Source organism: Corvus hawaiiensis, chromosome 14 (genome assembly GCF_020740725.1).
Source record: "Corvus hawaiiensis isolate bCorHaw1 chromosome 14, bCorHaw1.pri.cur, whole genome shotgun sequence".
In the NCBI taxonomy this organism is placed as follows: Eukaryota; Metazoa; Chordata; class Aves; order Passeriformes; family Corvidae; genus Corvus; species Corvus hawaiiensis.
Window position 1 is genome coordinate 20,003,253 of NC_063226.1, and position 22,776 is coordinate 20,026,028.

Consider the following 22,776-nt stretch of genomic DNA (forward strand, 5'->3'; position numbering starts at 1 on the left):
TGCAAAGGAAATCCCTCAGCAATTAGCCTGCACTCAGCTCAGGGCTGCAGGAGCCACACCACGGAGCTCTGGGATGTCCTCAGCACCCAGCCAAACCTGCAGCTGAGGGTGCAGCTCTGGAACACGGGGCTGTGGCACTGCTGAGGAGAAAAGGAGACTTCCTGGGACACCCTAGAAAAAAATTATCTAGGAAGGAGCTTTAAGGAGTCAAGCCTGCGCTGTTATTTTTTGTTTGCTTCCTTGATTTTGGTATACGTAAAGAGGAATTGAAAGAAGCTTATTTCATGCAAATTTTAACTTCAGTAAAGGCAAGGTTATTAAGCAACTCTTAGGGTTACAATTCTTCTTGAGAAGACTGTGTATTTCCACTGGAAGAGATTAGAAGCCCTGTGCTCTAAAGAGTTGGGAAAACCCAGCAGCTAACAGCCATTCACACACCCCTTGTGCCAGCATGTGAGGGATGAGCTCCCTCTTCTCCACGCTCAGCCTCCTTGTGCAGTTCCCTGTCACACCAGGCTCCATGGCTGTCCTCTGGATTCTCCAAACCTGACTCAGTCCTGCAGGTCTAAGGGGCATGGGGAGAGGCAGAGCACGGCACATTCCCAGCTCAGACGGGGACAGCAGCAGCAGCAGCAGCAGAACCAGTGTCACCTTTATCACTGCATGTCAGAAGCTCCTCTGTGCCATCCACATTACTGCTGCCACTAATTTAGGGCAGGAATGTCCTCCTGTGCAATCACACAGACACATCCCCCTCTCCCAAAATTTATAGCTCCTACCAACAAGGAAGGAAAAGAAAATCTAACACTAACATTACACATGGAGGCCGCCTGAGACACCAAGGGACGCAGCAGTTTGTTCAAGGTCTGCAGAAAACCTGGAATGCTGTTCCAGGGCAGACCTTCACTGCCCAAGACCAGGTGGCCAGTCAGCTCCTTTCAGGGCCACCAGGACTGGACAGCTGGGTGCCCACCTGCCCTTGTGCCAGACAGACACAGGTAATTCAGAGCAGACAGGTGCCCAGGGCTTGCTTGCCCATTGAGATGTTGGGAAGAGAGTTTGAGCTCCTTCCCAGCTCCTTGGGCAGGAGCAGCTGCTGCCTCTGGGTTTCCTGACCCCTCAGAAACGCCGCCATCCACCTCAACACCCACTTCTCATGATGCCAGAGACCGAGCACCAAACCCTCCTCACTGCTGGGTGACCAGCTTTGCCAAGGGGGATGGAAGATGCCAATCTGAAGCAGAGACACCCCCAAAAAAGCCAAACCCCAAGTAGCCGTGGGCTGCCCCATTCCCCTCGGCCCATCTGCCCGGCCCTTTGTCCGGCCGTTCCCAGGGGCCGGGGGCGGCCATGGGTGCTGTATGAGGCACCTGCGGGCCGGACAATGGGCTGTGGGTGCTCGGGGGAGAGACAGATTGATGTATTGTGTGTGGGGGAGGAGGGCTGTCACAGGAATCCATGTGAACCCAGGCTTTCGGGGCAGGGGAGATTGACAGCTTTTGTAGGGCGCAGCTCTCTTTCAAAGCTCTGCTTTATAGACAGTAGGTTAGGGGGGCCCAGGCTTTCACTCCCATAATTCGAACAGGGCAATCATCAGCATTGAGAATCTCTTCCCTCTCTCTCTCTCTCTCTCTCTTTCTCTCTCTCTCACTTTTTTTTTTTTTTTCCCACCCCCTTGTTATGCATTAAATGATTTCAGTGGAGGAATGTGCAGCATTAATTAGAATTGGTTAGCAGATACCGAGGGGAAAAGTTTCTTCACAACAACTAAAGGAGGTGTCAGTGCCACAAAGGCGGTTTTGTTTTCGCTCTCCCCCGCATTATCAGTGCAATATGTAAGGTAGCAATTCTTTTCATTTAAATTAAGTGGAAAGCTACTAAATCTTGTTTTATTCTCCCAAAAAAAAAAAAAAAAAAAAGAAAAAAAAAAAAAAGAAAAAAAAAAAAGGTCCTTAACACTTATCTTTTAACTTCTTTTATTTTGCAAGGTTAGTGTTTACTTTTGCTTTCAGTCCTCCCCATTAATCGGCCTGCAAAGATGTGTATCCAGTTTTGTGTATCATTTAACTCTTACAATTATAAGCCAGTACAACTAATATATAAGGATTGTCTCCTGATTAAAGCAACAACTTTACCATCTAAAATAAAAGGCGCTCGTCTAGAAGGACACATTGAAATTCAGAAGTGTGGCTGGATGTTCTCTGCAGGGATTTCCTCGTTTCTTTCAACTTTTTAAATAGAAGTTAAGCTAAAAGATGGGCTTGAGCATATAAAGTAAGAGCTTAAAAGAAACACTCATTAATATATCTATGTACTCTTTTTATTTAATTCCTAAAAAATTTTCCCATCAGCAACAGGCAAATAAATATTAGCCCTGATAGTGTTTCAATATTTTCTTCCATCAAAAGTACTCAACCGGTTTATAAAAAATCATGAGACAAATAAAATCTAAAAAAAAAAACCTTAACAAAAGACACAGCTCTAAGTGCTATGCCACAGGGTCAAATCCCATTCCTTGTTTTCCGTTAAAGGTTTAAAAATTACCAAATTATTACCACCATAAAGCAGCATCTCCTAAGACATGTAAAGCCAACTGCTGTCTCTAGAAGTGAATTGCCAAGGCTCCATGCCATGCAGGGTCCCTTCCCACAGATTCCTCTGGAACGTAAAGATATTTTCACTGTGCCCACTGCACCAGTCAGCAAATGCCTTTTGTGTTCCTTTTGACCAGGAAAAGTATCATTCCTGCTTGTTCCCTCTGAGGGAGGGCTGGAAATCGCAGCCCCGGGCAGGGCTGGCAGGAGGGAGCAGGTATTCCTGGAGAGGGAGCAGTCCTTCTCCTGCAGGGCAGATACCAGACCCTCATTTTTTGTCTGACATACCCAGGCAGTCTGGCCCATGCATTGCACAGCCAAAAACACAGCTTAAAAAATAAGCTTTGCTTTTCAGTATCTAGATCTCAACAAGCTTGAGTTTATCTCCACCTTACTGATAAATCAGGAGTTGCCGGTGGGGGATATGATGTTAGAGCTTTTTTTAACACAGCTCAGCATTGCCACAGCAACTTTAAGAGCTGAGCAAAGATGAGCGACGCAGAGCCTGTGCAGAGAAAGAGAGGAGGAGTTTCTACCAAGAGCAGGATGCAGAAATTTAACAATATAAAAAGCCAGCTAAAATATTTCACCCTCTTGCTGGAGACTTTTCCCCACCATGAACAAGGTTACTAAAATTCTGACATTGTCTTGCAAGAAAAAAAATCCATTGGGTGTGAAGAGTTATTTTCCACAGTGCAAAGGAAGGGAGGAACGGGATCTCTTCCCTTCCACCATCCCAAAACTGCCAGTTCAGCTTCAGCAGGTGGGGTGTGAGCTCTGGAGCCTGCACCATCACCCCGAACGCTCTATCAGCAATTAATTAATTAATTAATCAATCAGCCGGGTGCCTCTGTGCGGAGGCTCCCGGGCAGACACGCAGTTCGCTGCCTCAGACACAGAGCAGCCCTTCTCTGGGGAGCCGGGGTCACTGCCCAGATGGGTTTGAAGTCAGGGCCAGCCCCGGGGTCAGGCGAGGCAGCCCGGAGCTCCCCCAGCATCCGTCCCTTCCCCGAGCCCTGGCACACGGCACCAGCTCCTTCCACACATCCAAAGCCCCTGCACGGCTCTCCCTCGCCAAGTTTTCCCGTGGCTCCTTTCCCCTGGCCCAAGGGCCGGCTCCTCTCTTTTCTAATTTTTTTTTTCCCCCCGACCACAGCACCTCTCCCAGAGTTATGCATCCCCCATGCATGTAAATGAGAGGGGTCCAATTACACGCGAGGGAGAAAGGGTTTAATGAATCGTGAAAAAGCAAGGGTTGCTTAGAAAAAGCTCAGTCCCAGCGCCCCCTCATCCCCCCCACTTGGAAACGTGCGTTTCTCAGTTTTGAGAGGGATGAGAGAATGCGGAGCGGTGAATGGGAGAAGCCCCCAGCTGAATGAATACGACGTTTGTTTGTGTTTATTCCAGCCTGCACTTGAAACCTGGGATGGGCGCTTTTAAAGGGAAATAGCGGAGCACGGGAGTTGTTCTTCTCCGCGCACATAAACAAAGGCAATACACGATTGCAGATAGCTCCGTGCTCGAGTTCTCCCACACGCAGGCATTTCTCTTCTGGCTCTCCTTTCCTCCGTGCGTTCTGAGTTTAAAAGGCACGGAACAGGCAGGAACAAATTGTTATTTATGAGGTCCTGTACAACACAGCCGCAGGTTACACAGCCCGAGCTCTGTGACCGACTCCCACACCTGGCTGCCCCTGAAATTGTTGTCGCTGCCTGTCCCAGCTGAATGTGAACTGGACCGCTGGAGATATCGTGAGCATTTTAAGAGCAAACCACTCCAAAGCAATATTATTAATGCCAAGTATGATTTCATTATGGTTACATTTGAAATGGACATTAAGGCAAATCGATTTGTAAATATTCTGGGATTCTTCAGAGGTCTTTGCCTTCTGTTGTTCTTTTTTCTGTTGCTTTCTTTTTCTTTTAGCAGGATTAATTAGGCAGTAACTGTTGCTAAAATTACTTTAATATCTAAAATTACGGTGTTAAAAAAGCTCCCAGTGCCCTCAGTGGGAATTACACAGCACTGAGCTGTGAAAAGGAAAAGAAAGAGATGTTAACACTTGAGTTTGAGGATGTTCTTCCTTTTCCATATCAGTGAGGGAATCACAAGTCCTGAGCTATTACATCTCCAACCGAAATGTAGCAGAGGTATTGTCTGCTCAACGTTTGGCCTCAAACTTTCCGTCTTTATTTGGGCACAGAAGTACCTGCGAAATTGCACATGGAAGTGGTTTCTCATTGAGGTGGGATGCAGCTGGGAAGAACAATGGCTTCCACAATTCCGCGTGTGCACAAAATTCCACGGGACTGCGAGTAACTTGTGCCCCAAGCTTGCTCCAATTTTTACTGACTTCATCTAGAACCCTGCAGGCAAAATGCATAACTTTTTGCAGTTATGAATTAATATTTCTTGCTAGAAGCATGTGGAATAAAAAGAGAGACCTGCTGCTTTGGTGTCTCACATTCTTAATCCTGAATTATTGGCCAGACACAAAGATGAGTGATGGAATTCCCTGATCTGACTGAAAATGAATGAAGATTTACAGGAAGTCAGATAGAAAAACTAAATTGCTGCTTCTGCATGTAACAAAGTAAATTTTTTCAGTCTATTCAATTAACTCCATCCAAAGATGGTACAGAAAGTATCTCAAAGAATACACAGGTAGACAAAATTTTCATATAAATCACTTGCCCTTTAAATTTGGCCCACGGATTGACTCAGCCACATAAATTAAACCTTGTCCCGAAAATAACATTTAGAGAAGCGCAGAGGGAAAAAAGCACCGTGTTAAAAAACAACATCTTCTACAACGGTGTTAAGGGAAAGACACATTGTGGAGCTCACAATTCTCTTGCATTTCATCATGGAAGTTGGATAAACAAAATGTTTTCAGCTACAAATGTCACTGCTAGGCAGCTGACATGCTATTAGCACATTTTCATGAAGAATCAAACACCACTTGGGTTGAAGGACATTTTTTTAGATTTGTTTTCCAATTAGCATTTTAAGTTATTTAAGGGCGACGCCTTCTTAATGCACTTTGGAGTTCTCTTTTTTTTGTTATGCAGTGCAGAAGAACAATTCTTTAATCCAGTGTAAAAGAGAAATAAGAGTATAAAATACCAAGCCCTTCATGAGATATCTTTTTCCATGTTTAATTTACCAAACCAAGAATAGTTAAAAGCACAAAGCCACTTAAATCTCTATTCCCACATCAGTGGGACACACCAACACCCAAAGGACCATTTTCTGCACCCAATCCTAAACCTGAAACGTTTCCTCAGTGTAACTTCTTCTCTGCTTTTACCACATTACTTTTCCTTCCCTGCCCATGCATGGTAGATATTTGGGGGGATGGATATTCGGTGATATTTGGGTTGGGACACCTTTCATGGGTCAGCAATTCCAATTCCAGCTCCTGGAAAAGTGGTGGAACCTTTCTAAGTCCTCCCCTCAGCAGCGAGGCAGGAGGAGATGCACAGGGCCAGGTTCTTTGTGCTGAAGTGCACATGAACACTTTGCACACTCCCAGACTCTGTCACCCAGCCTTTTCTCCCATTTATGTGCTGATTGGGTGGTAAGGACATGCACACCTTGCCTTGCTCTTCAAACCTCCTGCTTTTTCCTACACTTGGCTGCCACCACCCAGGGCACAGATGAACGTGAAGGGGATGGCACAAGGTCCAGACACCAGCCAGGGAATTAGCAAAGACCTGCCTGTCTTGGTCCATCAGCTCTGGCACATCTGCCTTTAAGATTTAACTGCAGGCGAGCTATGTTTTCATTAATCGGTTCTGATTTTCACAAGCCAGGATCTGACTGTCTGCACAAGAGCCTTTGCTTTTCTTTCAACAGAAAACATACTAAAATACACTTTCAAGGGGTTGCAGAATTTTTTCTTTTTTTTTTTTTTTAATGGGGAAACATTAGGTAATTAAGGAAATCATGCACCATGCCATGTGGAGGCCTCCTAACAAATACAACTTTGGTGGCCATGACCCTGGCCAGAGGAAGAAGGCTGTGATGTCACCTCATCCCCAAGTCCCAGTTTCACGGATAGTATCTCTGAAAGGAATTGTCTAAAGGAGATTGTTCCTTATGAAAAGTTCACATGATGGAGTCTGAAGGGCTTGTTTCACTTGAAGCCCAGCAGGACAGAGCTGTTTGGAAAGAAGCATTCAGTGTGTTCTGTTTTGCTGAAAGCTGTCACAGTGAACAAGTACTTAGCAAACAGCATGAACAAGGACATGAACTAGAAAACTAGCAGGGCCCTGACAACATTGTAATGGTGGGCTCTTCTGTTCAGGACTCTGCAGTGATGCATGGGGGCAGGAGAAGGGAAACAGAAGAACTGGACTCCTGTATTTTTCATTTTTTATAAAGGTGACAGTGTATCATTGCTCCCAACTTGTTTGTGTTATCGTGGTCACTTCTGGCACCAGTGGGAGGGAGCAGCCTCCTGGCCAGAAGGGCTGCAGGGCAGGGGCACAGCACATCCCAAGGCTGATTAACTAAAAAGCAATCTGTTCTCTTCCTCCTGTCCTGCTCTGGAATGTCTTTACTGTTGTTATGATGGACTGCCTAAGCTGTCACTCCTGACATGTCTAATCCATGTTTAGCAGTGAAGAAAAGCTGCCTGAATCCCAGCCCAGAACTGGAGGAGGATCTGCCATCCCACACCTTTGAAAACAGGCCACTTTCACTAAAAGTGAATTGGTGACACCATGTTAGGTGTAAACTAGCACCCATTAAAGACCCCCACTCCCTCCACCCCATCAGAATACTGAAGGCAGCACAACATTAAGAGACATCAAAGGAATAGAGAATAAGAATGTGTTAAACAAAAATACTCCTTTGGCTTTCACACACTGCATTCAGGTCCTCGTTTCTCTAGCAAATCTCAAAACCACACTAACCACACTTTTCCACCATCATTCTGACTGTTGTCTGCTCACGACAAGTGGAGTTTCAAAAGCTGGAAGAAATCATTTTTATTTATCACTTCTACCAGGCTCTGCATTTTTCTAGATAGATGAAATCCCTAATGGTGTCCTTTGCTACAGAGGACTGACTGTGCCTTCTCCAGATTGTCTTCTACTAAGCAATTCACACAAAACCCCTTTTCCCTCATCCCCTTGGCAAGGACAGAGGATTTGGAATGTTTAAGTGCCCAGCATAGCATCCGCCTCTTGGCTTATAGACCTCCACTGGCTCAGGATGGAAAGAACTTTTCTACCTATAGGAAATCCTGATTTTATCGGGTCCTGGGATATGTTCCTGGAAGCGTCACCCATTCCCTTCATACTCTGCCATGGCTGAAGACCTCTGGTAACGGTTTGTGGAAAGAGCACAGGTGAGAGAAGGAGGAATGAAGAAGCAGCAGCTCCTACACTGAGATGGATCAGAGACACTGCTGCACTCCTGGGCCTCTGACTGCCTGCACTTCCCTTCTCCCTTCATGGCCAGGGACAGAGCTACTGCTTCTGCCTGGAAATTTGGATCTTGGTAAGGTAAATATACATTGCTTTAGAAAGATTATAAACAGAATTTTGTCTAGCCTCCTGCCTCAATGCAGCCCATCTTGGCATCTGAGGAATATCTGGTTTTAATCTGAGGCTTCTAAACCTTCTAGCATTAGAGACAGGAATGGTTTTTAGTAATCCACAAGGTTTCTGGGTAAATTCTCCACTACATCCCTCCACAACACTGATAGATATCTAGCTTTAGGATGAGCTGTATTCCAGGGAAATCCAGAGCTGTGACCACCAAAGTGACGGGCTTTGTCTGGATCTGAGGAACATTTTTTATCGCTTTTATGATAATTCAAATGCATTATTCTCTAGTTCACATGTAAACTGGGTATCAGGTGTTCTCAGACTCAAAAATACCTTGTGGGGTTGAACTTACTTCAAAGATAGGCAAAGCTCCTCTCTCTGATAACCACAGCCCTCAGATCCCGGGAATTCTATTACAAGTTTCTTATCACCATGAGTATAACGGAGTTTTTTCAGCAAAGCAAGTGTCTTTTGCAAGGAGACCAATTATGATAAGGCTTTTCTTCCAGCGATTTTTTTCAGCTCTTCCCCGAACCAGATAGCATGTTTTCATTAGGAAAAAAAAAAAAAAGTGATTTTTCCCCCATTTTTCTATGCTTCTTTACAGCCAAAACCTCCTTTCATTCCAAGTGCAGAAGTCGGAAAGAGAAAGGACCAACGAGGCATTATCAAAAATGCCAGCATTTTTTATTATATGGGGGCCTGTATCATAAACATTTTTAACAAGACAGTTTGGATTAGCCAGGAAAATTTGGTCTGTACCTAGAAAACATTTACATTATGCCCTCACCACAGGACTGAGAGTGAGCACCCATGCAGAGGTGACCTCCAGGCAGAAACAGGGATATTTCCAGCTGGCCTTGCTCGCTACAGAAGATGCCACCACTGATTCTGGACAGCTGCAGAGGGAGAGGATGCAATTCTATGCCCCATCTCTGCCCCTCTACCTCTATAAAATATCCACTGTCATTTTTATGACTTGTACCTCTGCCTTTTGTCTCTGAATTTGCAAAACTGCTTTGCCTCGCCTGTGCTGCTCCTGGCAGTCTCTGGAGCAGCACAAACAGGATGGCAGACACGTATCTGCAGCTAGAAGTGTCACTGCCTCATCTGCCTGCCTAGAAAATAGCACCCAGCAGTGGGATTTTTTTTTGTCCTGCCACAGCAAGGGAAAAAGACATTCTTTCTGCCATTTCCCTCGCCACAGATATCCCATATTCCTGGTCTTTGAGCTGTTCTATTGCCAGGCTAGCCTATCTTTAACCCATGAGCTGTTTGAAACTGTGAAACACAGAGCCCCTTTCATGCAGGGAGGGATGTGTTCCTGCCAGGCCCCAGTGTTCTAGGGAATTTGCCAGATCCCTCAATAATCTGATCCTCTGCCTTTTGGCTCCAGTGCTCAGAGCTGGCTCTTTGGTCTGAGTTCTCCCAGAACAGGATCTCCATCCCCTCCTGCATCGTGCTTTCCCTACTGCCTGGTAACGGCGTGCAGGGTCCAGCCCAGTTTAGCATTCCCTTCCCAGCAGAGCAGCTCCAGACAACACAGGCATGTGCAAGAATGAGGGATTTCTAATTGCAGTGTCCCATTTGAGCTTTCTGGTGCAATAAATGCGCTGGGTTTGATTCCTGCAGCACAAAGCATAGGGCTGCAGGGATCCAGCAGAGTGCCAGGAACAAGGAGAAGGAAAGTGATGTAAAAGATGGTCCAGACAAGGCCTGAAAAGGGACCAAGGACAAGCTGAAGGGTTTTACTGTCTAAACTGAATCCTCAGTACTGTTAGGAACCCTGGCTGGGGAACTCAGCTGTGCACACCAGGCCAAAGATAAGAGATGTCCCCCACCCTCCGGGGCTGCCAATTAATCATTGTGCACATGCTGAGGAAAAAGCCCATGCCAGCAAGCCTGCAGCAGTGCCAGCCTGAGAAAAAGGGGAGGTGTCACCCCGTGTAGCTGTTCTGTCATCAACCAGAGCGGGGCTGGGGGATATTGCTGCTCCAGACATCATCGCCCCTCTGACTGACTTCCCTCGCCAGCTCTTGTTCCCTCTCCTACCCAAAACGAGCAGATCTTGCAGAAAAGGAATGTAATTTTGAAAGTTCCAAGTTAATCAAATGCTTTAAAAACACAGTGCCTGTGGTACAATGGATCAACTTTGTCCTGGGTGTCAGTCCATTCACTCAGCGAGCTCACACCAGAGATGAATTTGCCCTCGTGCCTTTGTCAATAAAATTCTAGATTAAGAGACTCTATATAGAGCTGGTCCCAGAGGTAATTGCTAGTTAATCAGCCAATTAACTGACCCAACGAGTAGGAAAAGGGGAAGGGGGAGGAAGGGGGGAAACAAATCAGTCAAGGTACGGTAGAACGTAATTCTTTGGGAGTTAATGTTAGAAACCTTTTCAAAGGGGTTGCAGCCTACCTTGACTCACTCCCCTTGTTCTCCTCTTCCCAATTTGTAATTGTTGGTTCCCCTAATTGGCTGATTAACTACTTATTGCAGACAGACCTGGAGGTATGTGGGATCCCCTTAGCCATGTTGATTGCATCGAGGGAAGCAAGGCTGAATGCAGCAGAGCATCTCTGAGGGCTGGCTTTTCCCTACCCAGCCTGATGGCTGCGAGTCAAGCAGGATTTCATTTGAGAAGACCCTTTTCTAAACTAGCTTCTATTTTATTTATGTAATGCTACAAGGAAAGGGAAGGATTTTTTTTTTTTTTAACACTCTGTTATGCAAACAGAATGATTTTTAGCAGCGAAGTTTGTACACCCCAAACCAACCTATTTCCTGTTCACTGATACATTATCAGCACTATCAGGATATTTTAATGAATGAGCTGTTACAGCTGCCTGATGTTACAATAATAAGTAATGACAATAGAATTAACCTCTATTTTCCTTTGATAGTGTTACCAGGCTGTTTGCTGGGAGATGAGTCCTAAAGGTGAAAAGGGCAAGCTGAGAGAGTTCCCCTCATTTCCACTCCTTGGATTTCTGGGGGGGCAGAGAGCAGAGCTCACCCTTGCATTTGTTGGCCTCACACGAGATTTATGGTAGGTCAGAAGGGAGGTACAAGGGAGTTCTGGTACATCCTGAAACCACACAGCCAAGGAGGAGCCCAAAGCTGCTTTCTGAAGCTTCAAAGAGGAGTTTTGCTGTTGTTCAGCATAAAGGAAATCTTCCAGCCCTGCTTTAACACACCTTGTCCAGCACAGTGGAGACAGAGATGGAGCTGGCACACGTAAAACGGTGCCATCAGGGCTCCGAGGGCGCTGGGTTTGACCTCTCCAAAACAATACCTGTCAGTGCACACAGGCAGGTTATTTCCTAAAGCTGGTGGATTGTTTTGGTCTCTCACCTTCCTCTGCAGATAATAAATAATATTCTTTTTTCTCTCCTCATTTCTTGAGCTGCAAAAGCAGCAACTTCTCCAGGGAGACGGGCAGAGAATGGAGTTCTCCTGACAGAGCCTCTGTTGAATAAACCCCTTCTTCAAATTCCACTTTTCTCCTTCACCTTCAAAAGAGAGTTTGGGATTTTAATTCGATTTAATATTTGTGATTATTTAGTCCTCCTACCCCTCTTTTCTCTCTCTGCAAAAGGGCAGGCTGAGCCTGGGCAGCCCATCCTCAACTGCATGTAAATCACAATCTGATTAGGCAGTGATATATTCATCTCTAGCTCCTGTATAAAAGTTATTCAAGTATTTTGACAAAATAAGTGCTGTTTACTTTATACATTTTCTGCTAATTCTAAAGATTTCTGCAAACCTAAAGGATCTCATGGAATTTACAGGCTTGTGGCTTTGCTATTGAAAGTATAAAAGCATGCTAAATTAAGTTGATTTGCCTGTGAAAGAAACACGTCCATTATTCATGTCAGGGCCCTGTCACATCAAATTGAGGGAGTGAAGAAAACCCTTTTTTATCAACGTTTAGAAGCAAGGGAAAAACCGACCATTCAGGGACTGAATTTCAATTGGGAGAAAGTCAGCCTGAAAGCAAGGTTAGGGGGAAAAAAAAGAGCTGGGGACATGTCTAATGTTGGAAATCAGCAAAGGGTGGGTTGATTTAACTTTGGCTGGGATCTTTCAAACAGAAAGCCAGGACGAACCTCAAAGTAGCAAGTAGAACACACAGTCTCGATGTCTCTCATGTGTAAACTTGTCACAAGTGGTTAAGCTAATTCAGAGTTAAAACTTTTCAGACCGTGTTCTTCTTGGATGCTTCAAAATAATGATAAAAATTGTTAAATAAAGCATTGCGTTTGTGCTCAGCTAATTTATCCACTGGCTATTGCATGATTTAATTCTTATTAGCAGGCAACGTGTAGGGGGTTTAGAGCTTGATGAGCTGACAGAAATTGAAAAAAAAGGTTGGTTTAGATATGGTTTTTCTTCAGCTGGGGGCTGGCAGGATCAAAAGTAGTCAGGGCAGTTTCCTCTCTACTACAAGATAAAGATATATAGATATAGATCATTTATATATAACTTCATGTAGCCAGAAAACCTCCCAATTTTTGTGAGATAGTGTGTGGTAGGTACAGACAAAATAAATGGCACCTGCCATCTTTTAAATAAAAAATTACTTTGCAGTCTCCCAAGCTATCCCAATATACATAAATAAGAAACTGTAAGGGGAATTTTGTGCATTGGAATTCTTCTCGTTGTCTGACAATAATTTCTCGTGTGTCCTGCTTATTTAGCAAACAAAAAAAGTTTACAGTTCCTCCTCCCTACAGTTGGTTTTTATAAGCTTAAAACAGCACGTTAAGTGGCATTTCACAGTCTTCTGCTCCCAGCCTAATTGGTTTAGACTGGACACTTTGGAGATATTCTTTAAAAGCAGTCCAGTTTTTATGCTGCTGACGTTATTCTACTGTACAAAGGCTAACTCAGCCACTTAAATCACGTTTCTGGGTACCAGGCCTGCGCATCATTTCTGCATGAGATTTGTTTCTCTACCTTTTGTTTCTCCCCAGCCCCGGAGCCTGGGGGTTAACATGTTTTCTGCTTTAAAGCTCTTCTGTGAAAGACACTTTGCCACCTCATCCAGGCTCTCTCTCAAGCTTCCCAACTTCAAATCTCAAGCTGGGAAAGCAAATCTTAAGTCCCAAATGCTGGACTTCTATAGGACCCTCCACGAAAGTTAAGTTCTTGTCTTTAATTGAAAATTGCAGCCAATGTAAATAGGAGATAGTTTGCAGCAAGCTTGTCACAAAGGGAATTACCTCGTGGAGTGGCTGCACTGGGGTAAACAGAGGGGATAAAAAAGGGGAAGAAAAAGAGGGAGAAAAAAAGCCAGGAGTAAAAGAGAGAGGCATTGTGCTGTGGAGGTAGCATCAAGACAAGGATTAATGGCTGGAGGAATTGTATTTTCCGTGCTTTCAGCAACTTTACAATCTCCCAAAATAAGTGTTACTAATAAGTGGGCTAGTAAAGAGAGGTCAGGGCATTAAGGGAAATGGAAAAATCAGGCTCTGAAAATAACAGGAGCCTTTTATTCTGTAAAAACCAAGCAAAGTGGTGCTGATCTGTTTATTGTTAGGACTTATATTTGGGTCAAGGAGTGAAGTTTGTTATTTCAAAGAGTTGGCAAGTGATAGGAAGTGATACATACCTACCATAAATGCCATTTTCTGCCGACTTAACTTTCTTCCATGTGCCCACAGTTTATTTATTCCACAGTACCTAGCTGGTGAGGAGAAACTGATTGCGCTGTTGGTATTTTATACAGATCTAAGAGTGAAATCCAGGCAGCTGTGCTGGAACAGTGCCAGACCCTGACAGACCAGAACCAGAGGAGTGGTGGTGGTGGAAAGCAGGGCAGGATCCCTTTCCATTCTCAGATCTCTGCTGCCCTGGGATTGTGGTGTTGGGACAGGCTCACAGAGCATCCTCAGAGCTCTGCAACCACTCAAAAAAAGACAGCAGGAGAAAGTGAGGGGAGCCCTGCGGCCTTCTCCTTTCTCCCACTCCCAGGAGTAGGGGTGAGTTGGGATTTTGGCTTGTTGGACCCCCTGCTCTGGGTCAGAGAATCTCCTTTTTCAATGAATCTCCTTTTTCAATGAGTCTCCTTTTCCAGCAGGACCTGCAGCTTCAGCAGCTCAGCTGCATCATGGAACTGCACCCTGACACTCTCTAATTTTAGGCTTAGTTTAGTTCCTTTACCAGCTCCCTGAATCAGCTTGGATTTGTCTCTTGATGCCTCAATGACAGAACTCTCTGCCTGCAAAATGGGAGGCAGAACTCTTCCTTCTTTCCCAGCTTCCTGGCCCTTTCCACAAAACCCTCAGCATGGAATGGACAGTATGCTCCTGGGAATCCATTGAGCAACCGGGATACATTTTTTTGTATTAACATTTTTTACTATTTAATTCATTACTATTTAAATGCTTGTTTAAGCAAACACACCGACCTCTATTCTGTGTTGAATGGCTCACCTGTGCCAGGTCACATCACTCCATGAGAGCAGAAACAGCCGGAATCTGGATATTCTGAAAAGTAACAGGAGGGATATTACCAGGCAAAAGACAGTTCCACTGCTATCAGTGCACCTACTGCTGGTTTTGTTTGGGTTTGTTTTTTTAATTCATAGCTCAGCATATTCAAAATGCAGGTTTGAATGGACGCCAGTGGAGCCAGAGTCTAAAAATCTAGTGGAAGTGTAATTGAGTCTGTTCATGAATAATGCAGAATTACAGGAAACCTTGATGGGATTCAGAAAAATACACTCCACAACGTTTTTTTTTTCATATTACATAACCTATTTTTAATAAAATAGAGAATCTGTGAGTTTAAGAGTGCTGCTGACAAAACAGAATCCTACCATTATAGAGCAGGGAATTGCATTTTTTTTGCACTCACTTTTCAGTGGCTTATGGGGTGCATTGATTCAAAACTCCCTCAGAAGTTCCTGCAGCGCGAGTCCATCGGATGTGTCTGTAAGAAACAGAACTGATTAAAAATTCAGAATATATCCTAACTATCCAAATAAACTAACTTAAAATTGTCATTAATTTTGAGAGTTCTAGAAATGACTTCCTCAGCCAAGAACTCATAAAGTCCTCTTTCAGCTTCTCCTCTTCCACTTGAATATTTGCATACTTTTTAGGTTCTTGGTTTTAATAGAATTCCCTTTTTTTTTCACTGTCATGGGAAATAATTTAATTGTGCATGGTGTGAGACTCTCCCCGTGTGTACACAAAAAAAACCTCCATGCCTTTTAAACTGGGATCTAAATGAAGCCAGAGGAAGAAAACCCTTTGCTTGAGCCACTGACCATCATTATTCTGCTTACAGTACACACTTGGGAAGTTTCCCTGTTCATAACTCACTGTCTGCAGAGCACTGCACCTCTCAAAGATATGCAAGTTCATTCCAGCGTTTATCTGCTCTTTTCTCCTCAGGAGTTCAACTGTTTTTCCGCCTGATGGTTAGAATGAATTGGAGATTTTGAACTCATCCATCAGATTTGGAAATGATCCCTGAATTGATGAGCGTGTTTAACAGTTAATTGAACATTTCTTTTGTGAACTTTCATTGTTTCAAAGTGCAAAAATGCCTCACCCAGGGAGGTGGGCAAAGAAGAGAGGATCCAAGGCACGTCTTTGCCCCACAAATATTTTCGTCCTCTAGAGTGCAGCAGACTTTTAAATAACAGGGGCACCACTGTGGTCTCACTCTTGGCTATCACAAGTAAAGAGTGATCTTGAAAGGACTTTCATAGATCCTGAGACCTCCAATGTTCTGCTGCAGGAAATAAACTGTCATTTTTCCAAAAAGTTACGAATTAAACATACACATTCTGCAGCCAACAAGGCTTTCCAAGGGGGCCTGATGGTGCCTGTAAGTATTTAGCTGGTTTTTAATCTTAGTGTAATCTTTGTACCCCACTCTCTTAGTTGACTTTGAAAATTCACACCTGTAACCAAGGAAAAAAAATGAACATGGATTTTTTCTTATGCCTTGACAGTCATGAAAAAAAAAAATCTTCCAGACTTTCTGCTCCTTTATAGCAAATTCAGCTAAGGAGCAATTATTGTTCTCTATTCTAAAACTTCACCAGATTGCTTACTTGTAGTTCACTTTTCTCCTTTTCACTGAGGTTTGTACAGTTCTTTAAGAACACAACTTGAATTTCTTCGCTGTAGTCTTGTGGAAGGTGTCCCTGCCCATGGCAGGGCTTGGAACGAGATGATCTTTGCAGTCCCTTCCAATCCAAACCCTTCTGTCACTGATCTATGGCAAGGCCTCAGCTCAGTGTCACTGCTTCCCATCACCTCTGGCACCCAGCAGAACAGGGGTGACGTGTCCCAAATGCTGGAACACCTGCACCAAACTCACCTCCTCCTCACAAGGACCTTGGGAAAACTCTTTCTGCCCCGTGGTGCTTTCCCACCGCAGGGCTGCCTGCTCTGCTCCAGTGGCGAGCCTAATTCCCTAATTCCTCTGGACCAGCTCCCTTTATTTAGTAGCTTCCTTTCTGCAGCACCAAGATCATTCCTCTGTGCTGGATGGTTAATTAACTCTCCTCCCAGGTTTTCCAGGCTCCTGTGGTGTGAGAGGGCTCAGTCCTGCAGCTCGGGCTAAGTAGTCACGTCCCCCAGCCCCGTGAGGTGGAGGTCTGGGCTCAATTTCCCTTGGAAGATTTCAAAACAAAAACAGTTCTTTCTGAGCTGTATTTCTCCCCCACTGTGGGAAAGTGCTGAACATGGATTTTATACTTCCAGGGATGACAAGCAATTTTTTATTTAGCATATATTCTAATTCAGAACAAGCTTTGCTCAGTGCCAGCTTGGTAAAAGGCACTTGGCCCAGGGATAACACATCGCCCTCTCCATCCTGGTTTTCTTGTTCCTCCTGTGCCTGTGCCACAAGAGCACAGGCAAGTGTGTGGTTCTGTGATGAGCCAAGCTGGGAAATTGCTCCAGCTGAAAGAGGATCGTTTCCTTATCTTTGCTGGGCTACTTTTCAGCCAGCCGCAGTTGATGATGTGTTTTACAAGCACCGCAGCCAGAGAAGAGCTGGAAATCAGCAGCAGGGACAAGGGGCTGCCTTTCTGCACGAATCACCCCTGAGTCTCGGCAGAGGAGACGCTTCCTGAAGGATCAGGGGACAGCGAGGCATCCTCAGAGGGAGCCACTCTTATTGCAGCCCTCATCTGCTCCCGGAGCTTGCCAGCACCAGTTACCGCAGATACATCACAGGAACGCCGCTAGCCACCCCAAAGTCACACACATGCCAACCAAGCCGCTCCCATCCTCTGCATTCCCTGCCGCTCCAGGCGGCGATGGAGCAATGGGAATGAATATCCCGGCGCAAGGCACACACAGGGGTGCCCGGCACCTCACCAGGAGAAACGCAGCCCCCGAGAAATCCACAGCCCCTCACTGAGGTGTATCCCTGCTTTTGCTCAGAATGGACAGCGTCAAAATGATTTCCAATTCATTCCCAGTGACAACGGACCCAAAAAGGCAGGGATGGTGTGGAGGGGATTCGATGCTGGGGTACAGCGACTTTCTGTGAGTTTGAAGCACACCCGCTCTTTTTATCGTATTGCAGCCAGCTCTGTGTGGTTACCTGCGTTTCTCTCTATGTGCCAGGCATTGTGTTAAGCACATAAAAGCTTTAATTTCCTGATTTTGCCCCTTTTCCACCCCTTTTTCTTCTCGCCGATCCGCCGCCGGGCCGGGCCCTCCTGCGCCCTCTGCTGTTCGACTGGGGGAATGGCACCCCCGAGCCCGGCTCTTGTCCCCGCTCCTGTCCCTGTCCCTGCTCCTGTCCCTGCTCCTGTCCCGGCTCCTGTCCCGGCTCCTGTCCCTTTCCCGGCTCCGGCCCCTCTCCTGTCCCGGCTCCTGTCCCTGTCCCCTCTCCTGTCCCGCTCCTCTCCCGGCTCCTGTCCCCGCTCCTGTCCCCGCTCCTGTCCCGGCTCCTCTCCCGGCTCCTGTCCCCGCTCCTGTCCCGCTCCTCTCCCGGCTCCTGTCCCCGCTCCTGTCCCCGCTCCTGTCCCGGCTCTTGTCCCGGCTCCTGTCCCGCTCCTGTCCCTTTACCGGCTCCTGTCCCGGCTCCTGTCCCGCTCCTGTCCCCGCTCCTGTCCCGGTTCCTGTCCAGCTCTTGTCCCGCTCCTGTCCCCGCTCCTGTCCCGCTCCTCTCCCGGCTCCTGTCCCGGCTCCTGTCCCTTTACCGGCTCCTGTCCCGCTCCTGTCCCGGCTCCTGTCCCCGCTCCTGTCCCCGCTCCTGTCCCGCTCCTCTCCCGCTCCTGTCCCTTTACCGGCTCCTGTCCCGCTCCTGTCCCGGCTCCTGTCCCCGCTCCTGTCCCCGCTCCTGTCCCCGCTCCTGTCCCGCTCCTGTCCCTGTCCCGGCTCCTGTCCCGCTCCTCTCCCGCTCCTGTCCCTTTACCGGCTCCTGTCCCGCTCCTGTCCCGCTCCTGTCCCTGTCCCGGCTCATGTCACCGCTCCTGTCCCTGTCCCTGTCCCTGTCCCCGCTCCTGTCCCGCTCCTGTCCCTGTCCCGGCTCATGTCACCGCTCTTGTCCCTGTCCCAGCTCCTGTCCTGCTCCTATCCTGCTCTTGTCCCTGTCCCGGCTCCTGTCCCCACTCCTTTCCCTGCTCCTGTCCCCTCCATCCCCTGCTATCCCATCTGTCCACACCTGTGGTTCTCCACAGAAATATTCGGGGCAGCTATTCCTCCAGGGTTTTATAGAATCACTACAATTTTTATCTCACATCAGGCGTATAAGAGTTCAGAGGAGGCCACCGAGATGGTTGGAGGGATGGAGCAGCTCTCCTGTGAGGAAAGGCTGAGAGAACTGGGGGTGTTCAGCCTGGAGAAGAGAAGGCTTTGGAGTGACCGAATTGTGGCCTTGCAGTGCCTGAAGGGAGCCTAAAAGAAAGAGGGAGAGGGACTTTTTACAAGAGAGTGGAATAAAAAAGGGGAATGGATTTAAAGTAAAAGAGAGAAGGTTTAGAGTAGATATCAGGAGGAAGTTCTTTGCTGCGAGGGTGGGGAGGCCCTGGCACAGGGTGCCCAGAGAAGCTGTGGCTGCCCCTGGATCCCTGGAAGTGTCCAAGGCCAGGCTGGATGGGGCTTGGAGCAACCTGGGATGGTGGAAGGTGTCCCTGCCCACGGCTCTCATCACTCCAGACCTTTAAATCAGAGCTGTGTCTTCTGTAGCACCAACAGCAAATACAGCAAGGGAGCTCTAAAGAAGGAGTAAAAGCAGAGAGGACAAGATCCTCAGATGGAAGAGAGAGAGAAAGGGAAAGACAGGCTGGGAGGGAGTTTCTAGTCAATGACAGGCCAACAAAGAGTTTCATCTCAGCTTGTCATGAAACAAAAGCAAAAAGCAACAATTCCTCTCCGTTTACAGCTTCACTAACAATGACCAACAGGTGAAGTCCAAGCAGTACTGACATTCAAATACAACCAATACCAGCATGAGGCCAGCCTAAAAGTAACCCTTTCAAGGACAGTTTATAGAAATCATAAAGTTGGTATTGGTTTTTTTTTTACATCCTACTATTTAAAATACCAGTGTGTATTTTGGTCACAGGACCCTGCTTCTCTTTGAAGCTGTGAACTTCTTTTAAAAAAATCTCAATATTACAGGAACACAAGGTTCTTGTGAAATGCCCTGATTCCACAAACCAGTTAACTCCTCCGAACTAACACTGTTCTTCCCCAAATTAAAATTCAGTCCTTTACACTGGGTTAGACCTGGATACAATTTATCAGCTAGTGATACCAAGGAGCACATAATAAGAAAACCAATGCAGTAATTAAAATGATACTCTTGTATCCAGACAGAGTGAGGTTAGATGCTTTTAGCTCCAGCTGGATTCCTGCCAGCAGGTCTGGAGCTGAGTAGGGAGAGGAGAGGAGGTAATTTCACAAATAACGGCAAACAGGAAAAATCCAAGATGATGTTTCACTTGGCATTGGCAGTATTGACATTCAAATATACCCAATTCCAGCCTGAGGCCAGCCTAAAATTAACCCTTTCAGGGTCTGTTTATAGAAATCATAAAGTTTATCTTTTTTTTTTTTTAATTTTTTAACTGCTGGTGGCTGGTTATGACATGTGGATGTGGGAATAAAGGACTTCTGCACACATCCAGCAGCTCCTGTAATGATGCAGCTTCAAGCTGCAAATATTGGTCCAACCCCCAGGGGTTTTACCGGGCTGTTAAAGGTGCTGGTTACACCACAGAACACTTCAGCCACCCTTGAGATTCATATCCTGGCAAGACAGGAGGTGCTGAGGGGAGGAGGGGCAGGTTTCGGGGTGATGCTCTGCCCTGTGGGGGCTTTGGATGATATAAAGTGGCTTTACAGATGAGCCTCAACAGGTATTCTGCACCTTTCTGCACAGACAAATATTTACAGATCTCGCTGTTATCAGTTTGTGTGGCAGATCTGGGCATTACCCAGCGTGACCCCGGGGGAGGCAGCCCTCAGGCAATGGTATGTTCAGCTCTGCTAGATCTCCATAGAGGGGGCCTGGAATGCACGGGGGAACAATGCCCAGGGCTGCACAGAGCAAAGGATGAAGGGCAGCAGAGTTTGATAACCACATTAAAGCACTACCAACATCTGTTCAAGCCAAAGACAACACTATCTCCAGGAATTAACCTCCTGAACCACTTAATCATTAACCTCAGCAGAGGGAAAGTTAGACAACAAGAGCCTATTTGTCAGCAGCCCCTCAGAGAGATGCAGCGAGCAATATTTTACTGAGAACAGCGTGAGAAGGGCTTGCCCAGCTTTATAAATTTTAAACACAGAATATATTTGTGTGGGAAACAAGGGGACAATGGATGTAAATAAACAGATGATCCTACCTTGAAGCCTTCATACATTTATCCTGTTTAAAGTGGCTTGAACTGTTTTGTCCTGCATTGTGTAACAGCATTTCCTCCAAACGAGCAGAGATGCCTCAGTTCTCACTCAGAAATATTCCTGGCTGTGAAGAGAGTTACAAATGGATAGGATGTCACAATTTTAAACTTGCACCCGTATCCACAAGTTTTCTACTGAAAAACAAACCAGGGACTTTGCAGGAAGGAGCAGGGCTAGAGAAGTGGTTTTGTTTAATAATTATTTGTTTCTCTAGACTGTTTCGCATGTGAGGTCACCCATGAAGTTATTCTGCTGTAAGCCAGCCGAACGCCTTTCCTCCACATGGTGACAGTGGATAGAGGTTTTGTGTCTTTGGGGCTGGATTTTGTTTCCCACAGGAGGAAAGGATTTGATTCCTTCAAACTGCAGCGCTCCCTATTTGTGGCAGAACTGCTCTGCGGTGCACTGAGGCTGACACTTTATTTCTCTGGACCTCGGGTAATCATTTACCAAGGCGGTGTAAAGCACTGCCACACAAGGATGGTGCTGTTTAACACCCACTTTGGGCCAGTGGCCACACAAGGTGTGCATAATCAGGGCCCAGATGTCTGCTTAGATATTGCCACAGTTGGAGAGGGCAGAAAGAAGAAATAAAACAAACAAACAAACAAGTTTGGGAAGGTGACTAGCTGAAAGGCTGCAAACAGAATCTGCTCCAACCCAAGAGCTGTGTAATAACAAAATTGGGTTATGCCAGAAATGGCCCAAAGTCTCAACCCAAAAATACCACACTCAATTAAAATACATTTTCTATCTGACAGACTGTTCCCTACATGTGGAGCTCCTGTCTGCTACTACTTAAACTTTCCTACTTAAAAGAGAATTATGATGTCTCTGGTGGGAGAAAAAGGGACGGTCTAACCCCAAGGGATGAAGAAGGAAGATCTCAGCCACCTGCGCTTTTTTCTGGGTTAGTTTTCTGTTGGTCAGCAAGTTGAATGGACTCAGTACAGAGCTTCACGTGTCAAAGCCAGGACCAGGGCAGCATCACACAACCAGGGACAGAGATTCTCTCTTTCACAAAGCAGCCAGATCTTGAATCAGCTGAAACCACAGTGTATAATTTGCACTTTACACATTTCATTACAAAGCAGACTTCAGCAAAAAGGAAAAATAATGGTTAATTTTTCAATAAACAGTACAATATTTACACCCTTGGTACAAAAATCATCGTTGAATGGACATAGAAACTGAATTATCCACTCAGATGAGGGTTCAGAGTGCACAAAGTGTGGATTTTACCTGGTCTGGAGGCACCATCCCTGTGTGTCCTCCCTTACTTGTGCCTGTCCAGACATGAGGCAGAGACACTACAGCCCAACACTAATCTGTGTTATTTTAGCCATGAATTATGCCCCCAGCTCACCTGACCTAGTTCTTTCAGTGTGATTAGTGGTGCGATGACAAAAATTTTAAAAGAATCATTAATAATTACCCATTTTTAAATCAGTGAAAGGTAAACAGCGTTGTCTCCCCAAAGATGGTCACATTACCCAACACGCTGGGAAGATGCTCCTCTGGTCAAGACATCCTGAAGAAATGTTCCTCAGACAATTAATTTCTCCAGCAGGACGATCCATCATAGTCTGTACTCCCACAAATTGATTTCTTGAGGTTTATCATGGTAATTTCATCCTTGCTGCTGTCTCTTGCTGCTCTTCAGAGGCTGAGCAGCATAACTGGCTTTTAAACCACTGTTTGTGGAGAAGATTAAATTGGAGCAGCAGACA

General features: G+C 46.0%; 1 long non-coding RNA gene across 2 annotated transcripts; it reads right to left on the minus strand.

Moving 5' to 3' along the window:
* Positions 1-1,979: 1,979 nt before the first annotated feature.
* On the minus strand, positions 1,980-21,420 carry LOC125333463. Of its 2 annotated transcripts, XR_007206865.1 has the most exons (5): positions 21,194-21,420; positions 20,989-21,110; positions 15,015-15,089; positions 14,591-14,644; positions 1,980-11,665 (listed from the first exon to the last, which is right to left on the minus strand). It is a non-coding gene; the product is annotated as an uncharacterized LOC125333463 (long non-coding RNA). The 2 variants fall into 2 exon arrangements; XR_007206866.1 differs by lacking the exons at positions 20,989-21,110; positions 21,194-21,420 and adding an exon at positions 18,798-18,984.
* Positions 21,421-22,776: the final 1,356 nt, after the last annotated feature.